The following is a 7,097-nucleotide window of genomic DNA, read 5'->3' on the forward strand; positions in this document are numbered from 1 at the left end:
GCTTTTGTGTTGGTGCTCACTTTGTGTGTTTGTTGTTCTGCTCGTGCTGGATGCATCAGCGCTGATCAGGTAACGTCAGTTTCACCCACTTTATTCTCTGGTGTGATAGTTGATGAAATAACCTGCTGGTTTTATTCTTTACCAGAAGACGTCCTCTGACAGTTTCCATCTTCTGCGTCGGGTCGTCGTCTTCTGCACTGACGCTGAAGCTGTGAGTAAATCACAACAGTGACAGGTACAAGTCTGAAGTTACCACAGACTGACTCATCTCATCACCTCGTGAGCGCAAAGGGGAAACTGTAAGTGATGACATGAAGTCTGTGGTTTGTAAACAAAGATGCGTATTAAAACTAAAACTAAAACGTAGAAGTGTGGACGCAGCCTGATACCTGCTGACATCAGATGAAGAGAATGGAAAAAGACGAACAGTCAAATTGTTACTCAGACACTGAACTGAACTGAAGGAGGCGAATGTGTGAAGACAAATGTCCGAGCACGAGTCTCTGGAGTTTCTTTCTCAGTCTGGGCCCCGAGTTTAAAGTCAGCAGGAAGTCCGGAGAAGGTGTGATGATGATGCTTCTGAACCTTGAACCCTCTTCACTCTCTGTGGCTGCTTCAGTTTCCCAGTGCTCACTTTCACTTTCTCCCCCTGGACCATCAGGACGAACCAGTGGCTGGTTTACAGCTGACTGCTGGTGTTTCTGGGCCCATGTCACTTGTTCTCAGTGACGTTACCTGTCCATTGTTAACAAAGTGAATCCCAGTGGGAACATAACCAGAGTATATTTGATAAAACAAGCTTTACACAGAAAAACAACGTCAGCAGGTTTTTCAGATTTGTGTTTTTTGAATACAATTTAAACCACCTCTTTTTTCCCAGAGTAGTCAAAGCCCCAACTCTCCCTGTTCCCTCATCCCTGCAGCAGGATTCTTTCAGTGTAGAAACCCACCGAACACTTGTCACGTCGCAGCACAGGACTCGGCCTGACGTCTTTTGAAGTGAGTGTTTGTTTTTAGTCTTTTCTGTTCTCTCGGCCTCTGGAGGGAAACGTCTCCTGCAGATTGAGTAACGGAGCTAAAGCAGAGCGGCCGCTGTTGAATTTGGCCGCAGCGTTCACCGTGAGGACGTCGAGGAGGAGCTGCAGATTGAGTTTCACAGCCGAGCTCGTCTTTCTCAGCATCTATGTTTCTGTCACGCAAAAAAGATTTTCATTTGACTCTCTCAGGTTTTATCTGCTTTTAATCCCTCATCGCTGCGTCTCTGTCTTCTCCGACGAAACTCTCTTAATCAAACTTTACCTCCTCTTGTCCTCTTCTTGTTTTTCTCTCCCTCTTATTTTTCCGATCCCTGTTTCCTCTCCCACAAACTCTTTCTTATTCTTTCGTCAGCTCCTTTAACTTTCACCTTTTGCTTCCTCTCTCCCCGTTTCCTCCTCTTTCCCACCACTCCATCCCTCCGTCTATCAACTCTCTCCGTTGTTTTCTTTCCTATTTCAGTACGTTTGTCGATCCCTTATCCTCCCACTGGATCTTTTCCTGGGAGGATAAGTTTTTGAAGACCTCTGGAACTTTACCGTCTTTGTCCACCAGAGGAACGAACGTGGTCCAACTCTGCACCTCTGGCCCTCATTCCAGCGCTGAACCAAATCCAAGGGCCACAAATAGTTTGAGATATTTTGAATATTTGTGTGAAAAAAAAATAAACACGTCTAATTGGTCGAACCCAAGCGTTGTGTTGCACAACCGCCGTTTGGACGCTAACAAAGAGAAAAGGTCTCGCAGACCCGACTGAATCACAGACGACCCGTTCAGACAGAGTTGAAACGTCTCTCAGAAGACTCAGTCGTGTTGGGTTCGATCACGCTCAAGGAGGTGTTGTCATTCCCGCTGATTATAGTTGTCACAATCGGTTCAGTCGTCCCGGTCAGTTCGGCTCAGCCCATGAAAGCTGCTGTGTGATGTTCTCTGAGCCGAGTCAAGTCCGACAAGATTGGCCGTGGATACTGTAAACATCACCCCTGAGTCCGGGGCCACGATTCTCTGCTGGAGACGATGGATTGCTCCTCCAGGTTGAGGGGAGGGGGAGTTGAAGTGTCGCTGGGTGAAGGGAAGATGTGGTGTGACGTGGACAGCGCGGTGTCAACAGGACTGCAGGTGTTGTACCAGGCTGTTGTGGTGAAGCCGGCGCTGAGCCACGCTGCAAAGCTTTGGATTTACCAGTCGATCTAGATTCTGACCCTCACCCGTGGTCACCAGCTGTGGGGGGGGGGGCGAAAGAACAGGGTCGAGAATACAAGCGTCCGAAGTGAATGTTCTCCGAGGTCTTCGAGACGGGGTGAGGAGTTCAGACCTCCACCGGGAGCTGGGACCAGAACCGCTGCTCCTTCACGTCGAGAGGGAACTGGGAGGAGACCCAGGGCTGGACCCAGGACTCACTGGAGGGACTACACATCCCATCAGGCCTGGGAACGCCAGGAACTTCTGGAAAGTGTGGCCGGGGGGGGGGGACTCTGGAATATCCAACTCAGCCGACTGTGTCCTAGAAACACAGCGATAAGAACAACACGTAGAAGTTTGATCCATTTGAATTAGTGTTTTTCTGTAATTGCTCCTCGTGTTATTAGTTTGTGTGGTTGTGTGGTTGTGTGTCTGTGTGGTTGGTCATGTTTGTTGTGTGTTTTCTCTGTTCTTGTTTCTCCTGCTGTTTTCAGGTGTGAATCTTAACAAGACTTTCTGCATGAATACAGATTAAACTCAAGAGTTTTCAGACTCTGGAGGACGTCCTCAGGATCTAGACTTTCTCCGGATGTCGTCTACGTGTGAGGTTTCTTCATGAAGAAGAAATCTCCTGCTCTCACATCGGCTCATTCGGACATCCTCCAGAGTTTGTCCTCTCACTGGAGAAGGTCCAGAGATTCTCCGTAGTTCAGTGCGTTAAAACTGAAAACAACAGACCAGCGACTAATTGGACATTTGAGCCACAACAGAAGAGACACACCCATTTCTCCTCCACATTTGTTTTTCTCCATTAAACAAGTTCTTCATTATTCTTTCTCTCCTTGTCTTTGTTCTTCTTGTCTCTCTTCTCTCTCCTCCAGAACTTCACCGTCTTCCTCTTTTCAATCCCTCCTTTGTGTTTTTTTATATACGCGTCTCAAAAAACCTTTTCACATTTTATTATTTTTCCTCCTCAGTAACGTCTTCCCTCCTTCGCGCCTCGGCCCAGTAAAGCAGAAGCGAGGAGCTGCTCACACCCAGCAGTTAAAAACATCACACAACAATACAAAACAATGCTTGTGTAATAAAAGCGGCGTTTGGATTTAGACGCCGAGGAGCAGCCGGCTCAGTGTGGGTTTTATTTTAGAGCTTATTTCTGTCTCTGGGGGTTTTAAGGCGTAAACAAGCTGGATTAGATAATTGCCGCATCCTTTTACTCGCGCTGCAGATTTGTATCGTCAGCAGCGTTTCACCTCTAAAGTGGCTCACATTTCTTTTTTGTGCGAACAATACTGATCTCACGTTCTGATCCCAGAGGAAAATTACAAGAAATTATGTTTAGTTTCCTTGGCAACGCAGCTACATGATGATTTGTGGCCTAAGTGGTGTCACAACGGAGAGAATGTACATCACAGGATTCTTCTTCTACTACTGGTAACATTCATATTCATCTGTTTCCTAAGGTCAAAGCTTTGGTCTAATTCTAGTAAGTTGGGAGCTGTTGAGGTTTATGTTGTATAAAACATAACGGTACATATATTAACTGTCCAATCAGGGAGAGAAAGACACTATTTATTCTCTAAATTAATACATTTTAATATGTTTGTGCATTATTGCTACAAAAAAAAGCTTTGGACACATAAACAGTTTGTTTCAAGTAAATAAACTCTGTGTTACGTTGATTAAACATCTCAAAATGAAATTCACTCACTGAGGAGACACTGAACCACTCTGGAGATCAGGCCTCATCACAGTCGTCCGACTCCACAGGAGAATGAAACCTCCAGAGTCACTTCAGGTAAGAAGGTTAACGTGGTTTCATGAAGACAAACAACATCCTCCAGCGTTTAATCCACTTTAAAGCAGGTGAGTTTCATTTTACACCTGAAAACGTCTCTTTCATAAAAAGGTTTCATGAAGTTTGTCAGTTTGCTGAGTGACACAGTTTCCTGAAAACCAGACTCTCCTCAGGTAACATGTTTAAATTCTGTCCAGATTGACTTGTAGCTCGACTCCTCGGTGAGACGCTTGTAAAACCAGGAGAGTGTGATGGACCCCAGACCTCCCACACTTACCCCAGCAGCTCTCCCCTGCTTCTGAGAGCGACGTGGAAAACTCCTCTTTACCTCCCGAAGTACAAACCCACCCAACGCCCACGGTTTCTCGTTTGCACTCGTGCTTCCAGGGAGTTCTCGTGAAGAGCAGAAAAAAAAGCTCATTAAAAAAGCTCCATAAACGTCTAAGATATCTGCGGTTCATGTTTTTACAGCGGATGTAAAACTCAAACAATTACATGACACAATTAGTGTTTTTTACTGTGTAGCTCCGCCCCCTCCCCTGCTGCAGTTTGTCCAGGAGCTGCCGGATGTTAAAGTGTCAGCGACGAGTTTCTCTTGTAGCTCAGACGAGTCGTGTTTCTACGACAAAACCAAACACGAGTTTTTACCTTTTGAAAGTTGCAGTAAAACTCGTTTAGCGTTTTCAATGAGACGTATTTTTCATAAACGCAGATCAGATTTAAGTTCAGTTTTTGCTGCGCTGGCTCAGGTTCAGTTGTTTCAGGCTCTTGAAGGGAGGAGAACTCCACTTAAGCTGCTTCCAGATGTGCACTGAACTCCGGATATTGTCCTGGAATTAATAAGTGACAACGCAAATGTCCCAGTGAGTTGCTCCAGACATTCTCCGCAGTTTTTCCTGACAGATTTCACGTGAATACTCCAGAGAATGTCCAAGCGAGCCCTGGTGACAAAACAGCAGGATATTGTCCGGAGGAGGAAGTGAAAAACTTTACAAAAGACACAAATGAAAAAGAGGAGCCGTGAGTTGTTGTGTTTGTCGTCAACACAAACCTCAGGAGTTTCTGCATCGTCTGAAAACATTTTCCCTCCAACAGGAACTTTTTAGTTGCAGAGGAACTAAATTTAAAATCTGGTTCCTTCGGTTCAAACGCAGGAAAGTTCCCGAGTTCCTGGAAATGTTGGGTCGGTGGAAACGGGTTATTAGTGTTGTTGTGGCCTGACGTAGACAGCTGAGTCTAACCTCTCCTCCCCCTCTCCTCTTCCTCCCCTCTCAGCCTCTCAGGGCCAGACCTGCCGGCTGCAGGGGGCTTTAACCTCGGGGCCACAGGGGCCACGGGGGCCCCGCCTGCCAGACTGGGGACAGGAGGAGGTACAGATGCCCTGAAAACGTCTGAGAACGCTATTCAGTCCAGGTTTGTCCCTCAGCAGCTCCGTCCGTCAAGTGTTTTCTTTTCTTTGGGTTTACGTGTTGAGAAAAGAGGATGTGTGTGTGTGTGTGTGTGTGTGTGTGTGTGTGTGTGTGTGTGTGTGTGTGTGTGTGTGTGTGTGTGTGTGTGTGTGTGTGTGTGTGTGTGTGTGTGTGTGTGTGCGTGTACGTGTACATTACTCATTCTTAAATTATCCTTCTTAAAAAGTATTTCAAAGGCAGTCATTTATCGGCCGGACCCAAATAATTCCCATGAGGCTTTTAGGTCTTTAACCCTCCTTAGTTGTTTCTGCAGCTCGTTCTAATTTCCTCCTTCTGGTTGATCCTCTAAGTGATAATGTGAAAATTGCAAAAATCACTCAAATCCTGGTTTTTAAATTTGTAGTATTTGTGTTTTTCTCCTGGTTCTCACAGAACGTCGCTCAGCTGAAAGTGTAAAGTCTAATCCTGCCGCTCCATTACAGCTGAAATCCTGCTCCTCCATTATCTCCACACTCTATCATTTTTCATGTCAACACAAAAATGTGGGATTTAATTGTTTGGTTTCAAGCTCTCAGCTGCGCTGCACTTTTTAAAAAACACACACAAGCTTTATTTTTTTGTCACAGTGGAAGAACACATGTTGTGTTGCCTCCCTGTCTTCATCACGTATTTTATATCCACGTGTCCACTGCGAGGTGTGTAAAGAAAGAAAGTTTCAGCATCAACTCTTTAACGTTTAAAAATAATACTTATAATAATACAAGCTGCTCTCAGACCTGCACTGGAGTCTGTTGCTCTGGACATTTACTTTTCTTTCTGTTTCTCCACTGACGTGTATTAAATGATGTTTTTCACTTATTTCATTTGATAATAATCATTTAGCATCAACGTCAGATGTGTTAGAGGAAGAGAAGTTTTTCATGTAACGTTAACTTTCATGTCATGTTCAAAAAAAAAACGAGGAACAGAAGTCGAAACACTTCAAAATGAACAAGATAAAGAAGAGAGTGTGTGTGTGTGCGTGTTTGTGTGCGTGTCTGTCTGGTTGTGTGTGTCACCCCCACGCACCTCTCCTCTCTCTGTTGCCATCTAGTGGTTAATATTTCTGAAACCTCCCACACACTGAGACTCTTCTCACCTCGAACACACACTTTACACTTTTCTTTAAAACACTTTTGAACACACACTCGCTGCTGTTTCTTTCCAACACACACTCTTTTATTTTTGAAAGACTCATCTTTGAACTCTCTCTATCTCTCTTTGATGCTCTCTCTCTTTGAAACACACACACACACACACACACACACTTCTGCTTTTGGCTTCAACACTCATTTCAAACACACTCTTGTCGTGAACACACACTCCACAACTCTCTGATACCTCTCTGTTTTAACGGTTTCTCACACACACACACACACACACACACACACACACACACACACACACACACACACACACACACACCACACACATCCACCCTGTGTGTGTGTGTTCCCAGCGTGCAGCAGCAGAGAGCGAGCGGCGGCTGACGCTCAGTTAAAAGCTGCTGGGTGGGTCCTAATTATTTCTTTGAAGACTCGCTTTTCCTCCCTGTCTGAGCTTCTGACGAGCTTCCCTTTAAAGAGGCCAGACACACACACACACACACACACACACACACACACACACACACA

The sequence above is a fragment of the Hippoglossus stenolepis genome, chromosome 8 (assembly GCF_022539355.2).
Source record: "Hippoglossus stenolepis isolate QCI-W04-F060 chromosome 8, HSTE1.2, whole genome shotgun sequence".
Lineage (NCBI taxonomy): Eukaryota > Metazoa > Chordata > Actinopteri > Pleuronectiformes > Pleuronectidae > Hippoglossus > Hippoglossus stenolepis.